Raw genomic sequence first — 16,544 nt, 5'->3', positions numbered from 1 at the left:
TCCGAGAGCTGCGTCCCCTGCCCGCCTCGCCGGCCTGTTTCAGAGTCGCACAGGGGGCGCTGGGGTTACCCCAGCTCTGGGGGCTTGCCGGCCGGGGTCTGACCTCCAGGCACCCTCCCCCAGCCTCTGTGCCACCCCTGGCTGAGGAGACTCCCTCCTCGGTGGCCCAGCCCAGTGCTCCCCTAGCTCCAGGGTGCACAGGCTGCTACTCGCCGCTTGACAGGCAATCAGCACCCCGTCTCCGACAGCGGGCCCAGTGCAGAGAGCCACTGCCCACCGGCCCTCGTGCTCCCCGAGCACTGCCCACTGGCCCCCGTGCTCCCTGGTGCACTGCCCACCAGCCTCTGTGCTTCCCAGAGCACTGACCGCCAGCCCCCGTGCTCCTCGGTGCACTGCCTACTGGCCGCTGTGCTCCCCAGTGGACTGCCTGCCTGCTCCCGTGCTCCCCAGTGCACTGCGTACTGGCCGCTGTGCTCCCCGGAGCATTGCCCACCTGCCCCCATGCTTCCTGGTGCACTGTCCGCTGGCCCCCGTGCTCCCCAGTGTACTGCCTGCCTGCCCCCATGCTCCCCACTGCACTGCCTACTGGCTGCTGTGCTCCCCAGTGGACTGCCTGCCTGCTCCCGTGCTCCCCGGTACACTGCATACTGGCTGCTGTGCTCCCTGGTGCACTCCCCACTGCCCCCATGCTCCCCGGTGCACTGCTCCCCAGCCCCCGTGCTCCCCGGAGCACTGACCACTGCCCCCGTGCTCCCCGGTGCACTGCCCGCTGACCCCCGTGCTCCCCAGTGCACTGTGGCTCCACAGTCAAATGGTGCCCCCACGTCTGTACTTAAAGGCTGTGTGGGGGTGCATTCCCCCCCCTGGAGATTTGTGTTCCACCTCCCAGAAGTGGCTGCTCTTCAGAGTGGAGGTGATTCAGCTTTCCTAGAAGATCATTTGTAGGGAAAAAAATACAGTACTACCGCTGAGAGTGCTGCCTGCTTCCCTAGATTAAAAAAAAAAAAAAACCACCAGCCACCCTGCTCTCGACACATGGAATTCCCATTGACGAGGCTCGGCCAGCACCAGGCACTGGATTTTTCCCATGAAACATAAAGCGCGGAATGAAAGGTGCGGGGGCGCCCAAGGCGTGACCTCCTTTTCAGCCTTTTCTACTCTCCGGAGGATTTGAACCCTGGCCCCCAAGGTCAAATGGCTGATGTTCAAAAGTGCCCCCGCCCCCTCCCCAGCTCCGCGTCTCTCCCCCAAGCTGCTTCCTAACAAAGAAGGGCTCAGGCCGTACAATGAAGCCCTGCTGGATTTACCCCGTTAGAGAACCCCTGGAGTCTTGGCCCAAACTCCTCTCCCAGGAGAGCCACCTGTTGCTGGCCACCCTGCCAGGGGCGGGAGAGCGCAGCCCGGCCTCCCAGGCACCCCCACCCGCAGGCCCTGCGCCCCGGCAGCAGTGGGTCCCCTTCGCGCCCGTGGGGACCTGGCGCCCAAGGCAAGGAGGCCGCCTGTGCGGCTGAGAGGCCCTGGCCAGCGCCCCCCACCCCCCGCGCAGCCCCCCCCTGCCCGTCCAGCCTCTGCGGTCCTCAGGCTGCAAAGTTTGCCAGGCGCCTTTTCAGGCGGTTTTCCTCTCCCCGACCGGCCCCAAGAAATCATGCATAAAGATTTCCCTCTACAGGTGGTTGTGAGCTGTAGCAGGTTTTGCTCTTGCAAAGGAAATGTGTTTTGTTTCTGTTTTTCTAAATTTCATTTTACCCACTAGTGGGGCTTTAAAAAAAATTTTTTTTTTCCGATCGCACCCATTAAAGAGTTAGCATTTTCCCCAAATCATGAGAAGAGAAATTAAATTCTCTATGCAAGAAATGTTACCACTACCATCACCACCGGCAGGCCCTGCCTGCCTCTCCCCACGCTCCCCCACTTTGCTCTGACTTCATGAAGCCCTTTTTTGCAACTAAATTTTCATGGGCAAAATGATGACAAGAATGAAGAGACTTGGTGAATGAGAATCAATCCAAAATCGGACAAAAGTGGGAGAAGCACCTGCCCACTACAGCATCCCCCTCCTCGACCCCCCCCCAACAAAACATTAGGATGGGGGGGTGCGGGGGAGCATCCCCTCCCCAGTTTAACACCACAGGCTCCTCTTCCAACTGGCCTGCCTCCTGCAAAAATCACATACACACAACCACAGAAATCCTGCCTGAGAAGTCTAGGCAATTGGTACAAATATAATTGTTCAGTAAAAAAGGCAGTAATCATGGCCAGTCACACAGACCTACTCCTCCAAACATCCACCAACTGACATCATAAACTTTGCAAAAGCCAAACACAAGACAGTGCATGGTAGAACCTACCTTGGCGAGCTCCTTCACTTTTTGTGCAAATGTTCCCCTCCGCGCGCTCTACATAGATTTCTAGGGAAATTTGGAAGGACTGGTGAGGGGGTGGGTGGGGTGGGGGAATGAGGGTAATATAAATAAGGAAGCATTTTAAATGCACCACGCAAAAAGCTCGGGATTTCACGTTCTGTGTCTGCACTCTTCCCGGAGCAAAGCAAAACAGTTCGCGTTCAGTGCCAGACTTGGAGGGAGAGGGAGAAGGGAGAGGGAGGGGGAGGCAGGGAGGGGGAGAAAAGGAGAGGAGAGAGGGAGGGGGAGAGAAAGAAAGAAAGGGTGGGGAAGGCTGAAGGAGGGAGAAGAAGAGGAGGAGGAAATGAGAGAGGGATGGAGGGCGAGGAGAGGGGAGGTGAGCGAGGAGGGAGGGGGAGAGAGGAAAAGAGGGGAAAGGAGGGGGAGCCGGAGGGAAGGAGAAGGAGGCAGCCCCCCGCCCACGTGCCCACCCCCACACCTCCAGGCACCTCCCGAGTAACTGATCAGAGCAAAGAACTCATCGCCCACGTTCAAAAACCGGGCTTGGGGACCGAGTCCCCATGCACACGCTCCCGGGATCTATTTATAGACAGACCCTAATAATATGCATTGCATTCTGAACGTAAATGTGTGTGTGCACGGATCACATACAGTCCCTTTGACAGGTATGATTTTTTTTTTTTTTTGGCACTGCAGTGCGTCTGATTGTATCTGTGTGGATTTTCTTCTTTCTTTTTTTGCATCAGGAAAACATGCATCAATTCCGAAGGCGTTGGGTGGGGGCAGTGTTGGGGGTCTCCGTGCTACTCAAACCCTGGCTTCCCCCCTACTCTCGCCCCCCCACCCCTGCAAAACTGGGATATTTGCAGAGTTGGGGCTATTTGAAAAGGCTCCAGCTCTGGCTCGGTGTAGCACGCCCAGTTCCAGCAGTGTGTGCTATTGACCTGCATTGACGTCAGTGCGTCATTAGGTCTCCCTTAGAAACACTGACTTTCAAAAATAGTATCAAATTAATTCAGTTGGAGCCTGGTGAAGAAAGGCTACTAGCTGGAATCAGCCATAAAACTCCAGAATTTTCAGCCCTAGATCTCTGCTTCTTTTTCTAGGAGCCAAATAGGAATCAGATTGTATGGAAAATGCCATTGATGGGATTTTTTTTCCCCTTAAGAAAAGGGACCAAATTAGATTGCAAAACCCAGAACTGCTTTTTTTTCCCCCCTCCCCTCCTTTCCTCTTTTTTTTTTTTTTTCTGATCTAAAAATAACCCCTTGCTTGAGCTGACTGCGGTATCTTTTGTGTTGCAGCTCTCTAAAAACTGTTGTTTGGAGCAGTGTGGTCCCGGGGAGGGTGGAACTCAAGTGCAGATATCGATCTATTGTTATTTGCAAAGCCGGGAATTAATTTTAATAAAACAGGTGCACCTTGCGGTGGCAGTGGGTGAGAGGGAAGAGGGGGCACCGTGGGAGAGATTTATGCCATTCACACTTCCCTGCTTCGTTTTTTTTCCAATTCATCTTTTTAAGATATAATTCCCACCCCACGTGTCTCACGTGGCCTCTGACCAGCACATGCAACCCCCATTCATACAAACACAAAGCACCAGCACATCCACACTTGGCAGGGACAGCACGGTCACGGGCAAAGGCTCCGGGACAGTCCTTCCCGCGGCTGCTTGGCAGAGGGGACCCAGCCACGGCCCACCACAGCCGGGGTACGAGGCGTGGGCGGGCTTCACGGAGGTCAGTGACTGCATTATAGGATTCTGCATTTACTAAAAAACCTCCTTTTTTATGGGGCACGACTGCGCTCTCCTCAGAGCCAACCATGCCACTCCCGCGTCCGCCTCCCATCGCACGGTTTTGTACACACCTGTGAACGGTCACATACGTGACTGGAGAGGGGCCGCCCCGACGGAAGCGAGGTGAGCGAGGCTTAGCGACTCGGCAGAGCTTTGGCGCGGCGCGGGGGGGTGTGGATATTAGATTTTTCTGTTCTCGGAGGAGGTAGTTTACAATAGTTTTGCAGAGTCTTCGTTCCCCACATTTCTTGCTCCCCAACCCTTTCTCTCTGACCCACTCTCCTCCAATGAGCTGCACTTGGGCCTCTCGGTAATAAGAGGATTTGGTTTCTCTGACCCATTCAGTCTTGGGCCTCTGCTGAGACTGTTAATGAGGGGACTACTTAGGACCATTGTGCACAAGGGCCCTCTGAGGAGGCCACTCGGATGGCAAGGGACGTGGGGGGCCTTGGGTGGGGGACAGAGAGAGCCCAAGACGTATTCAAATCATTTGACCTAAACTGAGCGGGCCTTACATATTTTGGGGGGTACACCCACCACGTGGGGTTTCCATTTCGTGATTAGTCCTCTGTGCTTATCACGGTTTCCTACAAGACTGAGGACCTTTCCCTGCAGTGTGGTTGACACAGAAGGGGGTAACACGTTGTCAACCTCAAGCATGTCCAGACCACACTCCTACCACGCTGGGCTGGGGGCAGGGATGCGGGGTCACCCGGGAACCACCCTCCGCCTGCGACTCATCGGCCCCTCGATCAGCCCCTTGGAGCATTAAGGGCAGGTCAGGAGGCTGTGGGGCTAGAGTTTATCTGAGGACACTTTGTGGTGTCTGGAGGAACCTTCAACTAATAGCAGACTGACCACGTGCCCTTGTCTTCCCCGCCTTCCTTTCCTGGGGGTTCAGGGAAGACAAGGCAACAGCCCGTGGTTCATGCTGTTGCAGCAGCAGCAGCAGCAAAAAGGCGGTGCTTTGAGCAAATCCAGGGTTCCCCTTCTCCCCCAGCCCAGCACTTAGAGACTGTGGTGTAGACACTGATTGCTGGATGCTTCCAGGCCGCTAGGCACCTGCAAGCCACCACCCCAGCTCGCGAGGGCTCCCATACACACTTCATCTCAAATGCATTCATTCACAGAAACACACAGTCATTCATGCACCTGCACACGACCACACTCATTCATATTTTAGCCACAACTGCAGCCCCGAGTTCTCCTGCAAAGGCCGGGACAGCGTACACAGCAAGGACATGCCTTCGCAAGGCTGCGCTCCACCCTCCTGGTTGCACACGCACACACGGCCTGCTGCCTCCTTCCTGGGGGGGGGGCGGGGGGGCAGCTCTGAAGTGTGCAAAATCCTGGCAGGAGTAGGTTTTCGCCGACACGGTGGACTCCCCGGCCTGTATACACACCCGCTGCCCTCGTCCACGACTAGCTCACGCACAAGATGCCCAAGTGCTGTCACAGCTGCAGCCGCCCAGGTGGACGAGTGGCCGGCTCTGGCCCTGGCCCGGCCTCCCCCCCGCACCCCCGCCCCCAGCCTGGAGAATAGGGGGCCGAGGCAGGGGCTCGCGGCGCCACCCGGGACTGTGCAGGCCCAGCTGGCGGCTCGGAGCCCGTCCTCTGGGCCCAGGAGCAAGCCCTGCGCAGAGCTGTCAAGCGGCGCCAGCGCCAACACTTGGCCTTTCGAGGTCATGGAGGTCCTTGCTGGGCTGCGCACCGAGGACGAGAAGCTGGGGTGCCCCCTGGCCCCTCCAGAACCACTCACTGTGACCCTCTGCCCCCAAGGTGACCTCTGTGGATTACTGTAAGACTCTGATCTCTGGTTAGGCCATGGCGGGGGGGGGGGGGGGGTCCCTGGCGGGGAAACTGAGGACAGGAGGGAACGCAGTAGGGTGTTCAGTCCCAGTCCTGTACCTCCCTCTCCTTCCGGCTACGCGTGGTCTGTGGCCGCGGACTGCCTCTAAAAGCCCCAGCTCCTGTGGGGTGGCCCTCGGGACAGCTACGGCTAGAGCCCTAGGCGGCGAGTGTGAGCCTGTGTGAGTGTGTGTGTTTGAGTGTGTGGATGCCTCCCGACCCGCCAACACCCTAAATCCACATGCCGCACCGGCCCCGGGGGCGCCCGCGCACACTGCCGTGGGAAGGCCTGCGGATGCGTGTAAGTGGGGCTCGTCTCATGTGCCCAGCGCAAGGTGGGCTTTCCCCGTGGGCTGCGCGAAACTAAAGGCGAGCGGGCCGGGATGCTGCGGAGCGAGCGGTCCTCACGGGCCCCGGGGAGGAGCCGCAGGTTAGCGGCGCACCAGCCTTGTCACCGCGGCCAAGTCGCCGGACTGCTCCGAGCCTCAGTGGTCCCCTCTGTAAAGTGGGGATGAAGCAGCGCCGGCCCTTGGGGTTGTTACAGGGACCGGGTGCAGCAGTCCGCGGGGAACGCCCGACGCAGCGCCTGGCGTCAAGCGCAGCAGGTGTCAGCCGGTCACCGAGAGTGAGCACGCGTTCTACGAAGAGCCGGCGACGGGACACCCGGGACTTCCAAAGGCTTTGAACCAGGACCACCAATAAGACACTCACTTTGTAGCACAACCTGCAGACAGACGGACAGACACACACGGGCCTGCGCACAAACTGAAAGGCAGTTGACCTTGCAACTTGCAGCGCACTTTGCTATTTCGTTCGTTCTAGTTTGTCCAAAAAAATGCGGGTCACCGCCACGTAGGGGGCAACAGGGATCCGGGAGCCTTCCAGGGAGCTCTGTAACAGACACTCGCTTGAAGGTGACCGCATAGAGACGGTCTCCTGCCATCTTCCAAACACGTGTGGTCACCTTAGCAGCGGGACACCAGTCACAGATGCTCCGCAGACGGTGAGGCTCGCTCCAAGAGCACCCTGGGCTCGGGGCCAGCCAGCAGGGGCCGGCCGGGGAGCCTAATGAGCAGAACCCGGTGCTTGCTGTGCGGCCCCCCTGGTTGGCCAGCGCCGTTGTGGTCACCCCCATCTCAGGCGGAGCACCCAGTGCGCGAGGGACAGGTCTGCCATTCGTCAGTGAGCAGGACACCTATTCCTGGCTTCAGGAACCTTCCCTTCTCATGATCGTGACAGTCACCAAATAAACGTGCTGAGCCTCAGACGATGGTAATGGGTCTTAAGAAGAAAGAAGGGAAGAGGGGCTGGGAGGACCACCTGTGGGGGACCAGGCAGTCGGGGTGCCTGCAGGCTTCCGAGCAGAGGCCCGACGCGCAGTGACCCCGGTGACTCCTACGGGGCCCGCACCCCTTGAGAGGGCGGGCAGGTAAAGGCTCCGGGGCACAGGGGACGTGTTCCAGAAGCAGGAGGAGAGCCAGGGTGGCTCGGCCTAGCACGGGACAGGCCGACGGGGCCGGATGACAGGGCCCGAGGAGTCATGACAGATGTCACCGTAGGTCTTCACCTGCCCCTGGATGTGATGGAAACCCCCTGGAGGGGTTTGTGCTGGAAGGAGACACGGTCTGATACAGGTTTTGAAAGAGTCGCTGTTGGGGCTCCGTGGAGGACGGGAAGGGTCAAGGGGGGCAGCGGGGCTGCCCGGGTCCCCTAGGGGCGGGGAACGTGGGCAGCTCAGGCGGGGTACCCGGTGCGGTGGCAACTGGGCCGCAAACGACATCAGGCCGCGGGCCGAGCTGGCACAGATCTGCGTCCTCAAGGACGAGCTGGCGGACAGAGCGAGGGAGGAGGGCGCGCTCCGGGGGCGGGGGGGGGGGGCGGGGGGGGCAGGCCCGGCTCTGCAGGGAGCGTCAGGCCCCGAGGGCCGAGGGCCGCAGTGGCCACAGTGCCTTGGGCGCTGCTCGCTCCTGGGCTCGGCCTCCGGTTCCCCGACCCTCGCACAGCGGCCCGTGGGCGACCCCGAGCAACCCTGGCCTGCGCGCGACCCCAGCGCCCCGGGGTGTTCCCTCCCCGCGCCCCCCCTTCCACCAAGCGCCCCCCCAGGTGGCCCCTGCGCCTCTCGAGGAGCACGGGGGACGCCCCTACACCCGCTCGGGTGCCCCGGGCCGCCTCCTCGCCCCCAGGCCTGTGTGCACCCCGCAGCTGAGGCGCTGGGGGGCGCCCGGGTCGCAGGTGGGCGGGGGCGCTGGGGCGGCCCGGGACGCGGGTGGGCGAGGGCGCTGGGTGGGGCCCGGGTCGCGGGTAGTCGGGGGGGGGGGGGGCCCCGGGTCGCGGGTGGGCGGGGGCGCTGCGCGGAGGAGGGAGGCCGCCTTGCACCACCCGCGCCTCCCGCACGAGGCCTCCCCAGGCTCGGCGGCAGCCCCGGGCGGCGAGGGCGGGGGTCCCAGGGCCGGGGTGCAGGGGCGGGGGGGTGGGGGGGCAGGTGCCTCCAGGCGCCGACCGTCCCGCCTCGGCCTCCCTCCCACGCGTGGAAACCGCGCGGCGGCGGCGGGGGCGGGGGCGGCGGGTCACGCGGGCGGCACGGGGCCCTGCGCCGCGGGCACGTGAGGGGGCGGGGCCTGCGCCCAGGATCCCCTCTCGCGGCCGCTTGCGTAGGAGCCCGGCCCCGCCCCGCCCCGCCCCGCCCCGCCGCGCGCGCCGCCTCCCCAGCCAGCTCCCGCGGGGGTGGGGCCCCCCCGCGACAGCGGCCCCGGCGCCCCCGCTCCCGTACGTCCCACTCTCCCCGCCCCGGGTGCTCGGAGACGGGGGGGGGGGTGCCGAGAGCCCCTCCGGCCGCCCACGCGCCCCCCCTCCCCCTCCGCTGCCGCGTCCCGCCCGCCCCGCTGCTCCGGCTCCGCTCGTGACTGTGCTTCGTGCCGGCAGGTTGCGCAGCGCGCACGGGGGGTGGGGGCCGGGCCTGCGGGCTCCCCTCCTGCCCGCCCCCGCCCCGGGCCCGTCCTCGCCAGCAGGACGCTCTTTGTCTCCGTCCTGCACCCGGTTGCCCCCCGAGGGTGAAGCGGGCCCCGTCCGTCCTCCTGGGCTGCCTCCCCCACCCCCACGCCCACGCCCGCCGGCAGCGGAGGGGACTGGGCGACCCACGGCTGGCCCCGCAGCCCCTTGGTCGCGCACGCTCCGGGAACAGCAGTGGAAAAACAAACAGGAGCCTGCGGGAGCCGAGCCAGCGCCGCAGCCCGGTGTCCCCCCCCCGCCCCCGCCCCCGCCCCCCGTGGGTCCCCGGGCACGTGCGGCCGCCCCCGCCCCCGGGAAGCTCTTGCGGTTTGGACGCTCTCGCTGCCCCTGGTACCCGGGAGCAAGGCCCGGCTCGGTGCGGCCGCTGGGGCGCGGGGCCCCTGACGCAGAGCTCCCGAAGGCGGCCCCTGCCCCGCGGAGGCGTCCTGCTCAGTGAGGCGGGGTCGGCGCCCTCGGGCTGCGCGTGGACCCCCTGGAGAGAGCACCGCGCCCTCTGCCAGCCCGGTGGACGGTGCAGCCCCGCAGACGGACGGACGAAGACAGCCCGTCTCCCAAGTGCCAGTGGCCTGGGCTGCAGTGTCCCTGGGAGCGAGGCCACTGCGGCCGCCTCGTGACCTGGGCCTAGGGAACCCCGGGTTCCAGGACACCTCAACAGGCTGCGCACCAATGCCTCGCGGACAAGCTGGATCGGCCCCCACGGGAAGTCTAAGCCGCCGGTTGGGCCTCCCCGGCCCTCCTGTGCCAGTGCCCGCTGGATGTTGGAATCTGGGTGCTTTTAACATTTTTAACATTTAACATGTTTAACATTGGAAACGTGAGGACGTTCTTCAGCAAGCCCGTGACTCTCCGGGCCGACTTACGCGGATTTCCCGTTTCCCTGGATAGCACAGCAACTTCTTTGACTTAGATTTCATGACCTGATACCTGCTGGAAGGGGGGCTTATGTGCAAAAGGCCCCAGGAGAGGGCTTCGCTGCGTGGGGAGGAAAGGACGGGGCGGAGCTTTAGGATCCTTTGGCCACGTGTTCGTTCATTCGTGATTTTGGGGGGCTCACCGTTCCTAGGTGTAGGGAAGGAAAATTTTTCTCCTACTTTTTAAGGTTCCTCTGCCTGGTCTAAGAATCAAATTGTCATGGGACAGATGAATGGGGGGAAATCACATTTAATTGTGTACACTTCGGGCGTCCACACAGACACGAGGTTCCAAGACAGGGAAAATGGGGCGTCTGTGTCACCTGGAAGTAAGGAGACCGGGGTAGGGGCCTGGGGCCTCAAGGGGAAGGAGTGCAATTCACAGGAAAACAAAACAGAGTACATGTTTGCTGAGCCAGTGTTTGCTTGAGCTTCCAGAAACGGTGGGACATGGACTTTGATGAAACAGACGTGGCTAGGTTCTTCCCGGCTGCCCTTCTAGGTCGTGTTAGGATATCCTATATCCGGGGTGATAGCTCTCTTCTGCGAGCAGAGCAGGTCCTCCCGAAATCCTCCAGGCGGTGGGGGAAGGTCGAAGTTTCTTCCTAAGTCTTTAGGCCCTTTGTGTCTTCAGCTGGAAGTACTCTGCATAGTAAAGTGGCACCTTGGGGGAAGCCTGCCCTTCACCCCTACACCTGCTTCGTGCAAAGCACTGGGGAAACCTAGTTGAAGTGACATGAGCTCTTATGGGGGTAGTGTGGGGGCCACTGGAACAACAGTGAATGATTATACCGCAGTGAGGCCACTGATTATACCGCAGTGAGGCTAGGGTGCTCCTGAGGTGCGGTAAGGGCAGAAGCTGCTGACCCCTGCCCTGGGGACCGTCTGCGCAGTTCGGTGACCGGGGCCTGCAGCATCGCCCGCAGCTTCCAACAGGCGAGGACCACCAAGGTCTCCTGCAGTTCTGCTTCATTCTGGAACCGCAGGTAAAGGTGCAGCCCTGTGGGACTGGCTGATCCCAGGGGCGGAAGGAGAACACAAATGGGAGAGACAAGTAGTGGTTTCCGCTCCAGAGTGTCCCCCGTCCTAGTCTCGCTTCTTTGGCCAAGGCAAGTCGTGATTAGGCTGCCAGTAAACGGAGCAAGACTACAATCTTCCGCTTGGGGAGGCCGGTGGGGAGGAGCGCTGAAGAGACGGGCCAAACACACGACCCGCCGCGGCCTCCCAGGTTGGCGATGCTTAGGCTGAGAGCAAAAGCACGTTACAGCCGGGCGGTGGGCAGACAGGCAGGAGGGGATGGTCTGCGGTCACGTAGGCCACAGTCTCTGACAGCACTTTGCGGTGCATTCAGGGCAAGCCGGTCACCGGCCATGCGCACTTCCTCCTCGTACATCTCCGTAGAGTAGGGCAGTATTCTTCACCTACCCTCCCTTCCTCTGTGTGAATCTCTTTTTAGGGGCTTGCCCCCCCCTCCCCCGCCCGGCCCTGTTTCAAGGATTGTCGGTGGAGAAACGTGCTGATTGATATGGTGTATCTTCCTGGAAAAAAAATGGGCCCAAATTACATTCTGGAACCGTGTGTAGTAGTTAGACCTTGGCTCAGAACTGGCGTGCTATTAGCTCCTCCTATGTTCCTTTGGCCAAAACAAGTCACTAGGCCAAGTCCAACACCAATGGGGCAAAGAAATATACTGAAAAAAAAAAAAAATCCAGCTCTTCTAGTGTCGCAAAAAAAAACAAAACAAAACAACAACAACAAAAAAAACGAGATCAGCAACAGAATTAGGGCCACTCCAAATTTCCAAAATTCCATCTGTATGGCCTTAGTCACAATCGTCCCATGCCCATGTGAACATGCATGAAAAGGTTCTGCTGGGAAAAAATCACGTATCAAGTGCTTTCCTCTAACTTCCCATTCTCCTAGTCCTCGCCTTCAGATTTCCTCCAGATTTTTCTTTTTTTTTTTTTTTAATTTTTATTCATTTATGATAGTCACAGAGAGAGAGAGAGAGAGAGAGAGGCAGAGACACAGGCAGAGGGAGAAGCAGGCTCCATGCACCGGGAGCCCGACGTGGGATTCGATCCCGGGTCTCCAGGATCGCGCCCTGGGCCAAAGGCAGGCGCCAAACCGCTGCGCCACCCAGGGATCCCCATCCTCCAGATTTTTCTAAACTATCTGATTCCCTCCCCCCATTTTTGAACCTGTGAGGGCTGATCCAAGAGCTGTGGCTGGTGTGTATCCACAACAGGTGCATGCCCACCTGTAGGGAATATCGCAGAAGTTGTTCTTGCTGGGTATGGAAGACTGGGTACGGAGAGATTACCTCTCGAGCACGTTCACATTCTAAAATATCCAGATTCCGGATACCTTACGTTAATTTCTGACCTAGGGAGTTGATTTGTGGACCCAGGATTTGATCCGTGAATCTTTGATCTCCCTGTTTCCCACGCCCTCATTTTGGGATCCATCAGGCATGGGACCCTGGGCTCATACGCCAAGAAGACCACTGTTCTGTCCTCCCTGAGGGAAGCCATGCGGAATAGGAACTGCAAGCGTGCAAGTTTCCTAGTCTCCACAGTTGTTTATAACACTTCTCGTTGCCTCTGCACAGCTTCAGGTGTGAGAACAATTCCAGAAACATTAGTCTTCATCCTTTCTTTGGAAAACATACATTTGTCTAAGAAAGAAAGCACAACTTTTTATTCTCTATTCCACGGGCTCAAAGCCCTCAATGGCAGGAAGTTCTGCTCAGTATCTAACTCTAGTCTCCGTGGTTAAAGGCCATCCTTTCTCCTTTCTCATCTTTCACATCTTTGCATAGAGTGAAATCCATTTCTCATGTTGCTTTTATGGAAACCTATTTGTTCTGTGGTCCCAGAAAAAAGAGCTGGTATTGTTTTCTCTTATTTCACATTTACAAAGAATCACAGAATGAGTATGATCGTCCCCATAGGCACGCGCGGTACCCTGAACATTGCCTTTGGAGCCAGGCTGTCTGGGTTCCAGTTCCAGTTGTTCTACTTACTGGGTGTGTGACCTTGGACACGTCCTCAGGCTCTCCTGTCCTCAGTCTCCTCGTATGCCAAGTGTGACTATAGTAGCACGTGTCTCACAGAGTTCTCTCGAGGGATGAGTTCATACGTGGGGGGCTTGGAATAGTGCCTGGCACATACACGCTCAGCAAGTGTTACCTATTATTATCCTTCCTTAGCGATGTAAGACTTGGCCATTGTCTTCAACCCAGACCCCAGGGAGGAACGTGGCACTGACCACGCTGGGGGTGGGGGGTGTAGCTCTTCTCTTGTCTAAGGTGGTGAGGGGATATGGGCACTTGTAGGAACACACAGAGATGGGTATAAGGGGGTGGATTAGTATTTAAGATCTTCCTAGCAACTAGAATTTATCAAAAAAAAAAATTAGTTAAGTAATGGGCTCCTCTGCCATCAGAAGCAGGCAGGCAAATCCTGAATGCCCGGCCAGACTTGTGGCATAGGAAATTCTAGAATTTGAAGAACAGACGTTGTAAATGGTTAGTCCAGGGACTGGATCTCACTGCAAAGGTGTTTCATTTGGGTCGCAAAGTAGTTCTTAAATGAGTTGCCAACAGATTAGGAGATTTTTGCTGAACAATTTAGATTTTTTTGTTTTTGTTTTTGGTTTGGTTTGCAGAGTTGGAAGGTCTGGCAACCTGAGCCTCCAGTCCTGTGTGGGAGTCGTGGAGCTGAGCTGTGGCTACTCCCTTAAGGAGCCCGCTTTGCAGGTACGCAGGCCACCGCCTCCGTCCGGGCCCTCCTCTCGCACTTATGGAACTCCCTGGGCTCCTGTGTATTTTTGAATTTACGGCACCTGCGGCCGAAGGTTCGCAGGGGAGGACAGACGGAAGGCTGTCACCTTTGGGAGGGGCCGACCCCGGTGACCCTGTCCTACTGCTGGACTGTGTGGCGCGGTTCCCACCGCAGCACACACCATCCCTTAAACAGGCCCGCCCACGCCTCGCTGAGCCCGGGGATTCGCACTAGGAGCCCCGAAAGTGGACCTGGGCTCGGGGCTCCTCTGTGACGGGCTGAGGGAAGGCGTCGGTGTCCCCTCCTCACTGTCCGCCGAGCAGCTCTCGCTCCTGGCCCCCGCGAGCCTCAGGCAGCCCGGCCCCACGGGTGAAGGCTCCGTCGCAGGCCGGGCAAGTCCAGGTCCCCTGTGCCGCCGACCCTCCAGCTCGAACAGCCCTGCCTGTTGGCTCACGGGCCGGAGGCAGTGTCCCCCCACCCCAGACGGTGCCTTAAGGGCGAGCGTGCGATGGGAACCCCATACCTTGGGGGTATATTTTTTTTGGGGGGGCGGCTTCATTACACAGGCACAGTTGATTCAGTCATTGGCCCCAGGGATTAACCCAAACTCCAGCCCCGCAAAGTCCCCAGAAGTCAGGTCGAGGGTCCGTTCCAAGCCTCTGCATGCACGTCGGCTCCCCTGGCCGTCCGGCCTCGCCCCGAGGGGCCCTCCCCGAGTCACCTCAGTAGCAAGCTCACGGGGGCTTCTAGGGGGCCTGGTAGGGATACCAGTGCTCCTTTGACATTTATTCTTTTTATCACTGAAGAAATTCCAAGGGTTTTAGGAACTCTGTGCCGAAAGTCCAAATACAGCTCTCTTATTGTCAATCACAGTACCACATCGACATTTGAGTTTTTTTGTGGTAAGATACACGTTTATCATCTAATGTACGATTCAGTGGTATTAAGAACATTTATGATGTTGTGCAACCATTGCCACCATCCATTTCCAAAACCTTTTCATACCAAGCAAACTCCGTACCCATTAAACCCCATTAAACAGTAACTCTGCACTTCCCCTGCCTTCCAGCCCCTCCGGGCTACTGTCTGTTGCTATGAGTTTTCTATTCTAGGAACTTCAGGGAAGAGGAGCCTTGCAGGGGACCCCCAGGTGGCTCCGTGGTTTAGCACCACCTTCAGCCCAGGCCGTGACCCGGGGTCCCGGGATCGAGTCCCGCGTCGGGCTCCCTGCATGGAGCCTGCTTCTCCCTCTGCCTGTGTCTCTGCCTCTCTCTCTCTCTCTCTCTGTCTCTCATGAATAAATAAATAAAATCTTTTTTTAAAAAAGCCATGTAATATTTGTCCTTTTATGTTGGACTTATTTTTCATTTAGCATAATGTCTTCAGAGTTCATCTGTGTGGTGGCAGGTATCAGAATTTTATTCCTTTTTATAGCTAAATAATATTTCGTTGTACCTACGTACATTCGGTTTACCCATGCACCTGTTGGTGGACGCTTGGGTTGCTTCCCCCCTTGGCCGTGGTGAATAACACCGCTGTGAACATTGGTGCAGAGCCATCTATTGGAGTCCCTGTTGTCAGTACTTTGGGGTGTTTATGGCCCTGTTGTATATTTTTTAAAATTTTTATTTATTTATTCATGAGAGACACGGAGAGGCAGAGACACAGGCAGAGGGAGAAGCAGGCTCCATGCAGGGAGCCCGATGTGGGACTCGATCCCGGGTCTCCAGGATCAGGCCCTGGGCTGAAGGCAGTGCTAAACCGCTGCACCACCCAGGGATCCCCCTGGCCCTGATATATTTTAGTTCAAATTAAATGATAAATGTCCAGCTCTTCTCATTGTTCCGTAAGTCAATAAAAACCCTGGTGCTTCCATCTTACGGATGCAGAAACAGAGCAGGCACTCAGAGCTGGAAACCAGAACCAGCAGCTGGGTCTTTGGGGCACTGTCTTCCTGCTAGACTCCCGGTCCAGATGACAAGGGCTGTGTGTCTTAACACTGATGTGTCCCCAGGACACGTCACTAGGATGCAGTCAACGTGTTTTGAAAGAAACGACAAATGGTTTTCGTGCTTTCCACTCTGACAGTGGTTCTGGCCAAGCTCCTTGTGTCGGGGGCCCTATTCTCCCCCTGTCCCCTGTCTCCCTGTACAATACTGCCCCACCCGAGGGACTCGGGCAAACAAGCCGCTCCCTGTTGGCAGCTCAGTGATGGAGCTGTTCCAGTCCAGCCGCGCAGGAGGCTGTCTGCGGCGCCCTGGCCAAGCCCCAGGACCCAGGAGCGCGTCTTCACCGTCGTGCAGGGCTTCCTCTGAGCCCCAGGCCTGAGCCCCTGCAGTTCCGGGGGGCAGGTGGCTCCTGGGGACCAGGCCTCTGGGGGACTGTGGCCCAGGGTTGCTGAGGCTGCTGCGGGCTTGCAGGCCCCCTGAGCCCCCAGGCGCTCCTGGGCTTCGGGAACCTCAACCCAAGCCCCCTCGGGTTTAGAAGTGGAGACAGATGCAGTGTTGGTGGGGACGCGGCGGCTGGGCCATTGCTTTGGAAGGGAGAACAGGGGCGGGTGGTGGCCGCCGTCGGGGCTGTGGGGCCCTGCCCGTCGCCTGCACTGCCCCGCGGGGGGCGCGCTGGGGGCTCCTAGGCCGCAGCGGGGTGAGACGGGGTCCTGGGAGAGGCGACCCCAGGCCCAGTGAGGGAAGGGAGATGGGGCACGGCTGCAGAGCCGCGGGAGAGGCGGCCTGGGTGCTCAGGGACTTGCTGGAGCTTCCTGGAGCCCAGAGCTCATGCAGGTGCTCAGAAGAAGCGTTAAAGGTCAGGGGCGCAGGAGGCTCGGGCG

At 59.0% G+C, this 16,544-nt stretch overlaps 1 long non-coding RNA gene across 2 annotated transcripts; it reads left to right on the top strand.

The window, feature by feature from the left end:
• Nucleotides 1-3,831: 3,831 nt before the first annotated feature.
• On the top strand, nucleotides 3,832-14,999 carry LOC140612932 (uncharacterized). 2 transcript variants are annotated; one of them, XR_012014055.1, is made up of 3 exons: nucleotides 3,832-4,284; nucleotides 13,599-13,689; nucleotides 14,827-14,999. It is a non-coding gene; the product is annotated as an uncharacterized lncRNA (long non-coding RNA). The 2 variants fall into 2 exon arrangements; XR_012014054.1 differs by lacking the exon at nucleotides 3,832-4,284 and adding an exon at nucleotides 9,352-10,915.
• The last annotated feature ends 1,545 nt before the right edge of the window (nucleotides 15,000-16,544 follow it).

The sequence above is a fragment of the Canis lupus genome, chromosome 21 (assembly GCF_048164855.1).
Source record: "Canis lupus baileyi chromosome 21, mCanLup2.hap1, whole genome shotgun sequence".
Classification (NCBI taxonomy): Eukaryota; Metazoa; Chordata; class Mammalia; order Carnivora; family Canidae; genus Canis; species Canis lupus.
The sequence above is the reverse complement of the archived record's forward strand: the minus strand, read 5'-3'. Positions and strand labels throughout refer to the sequence as shown.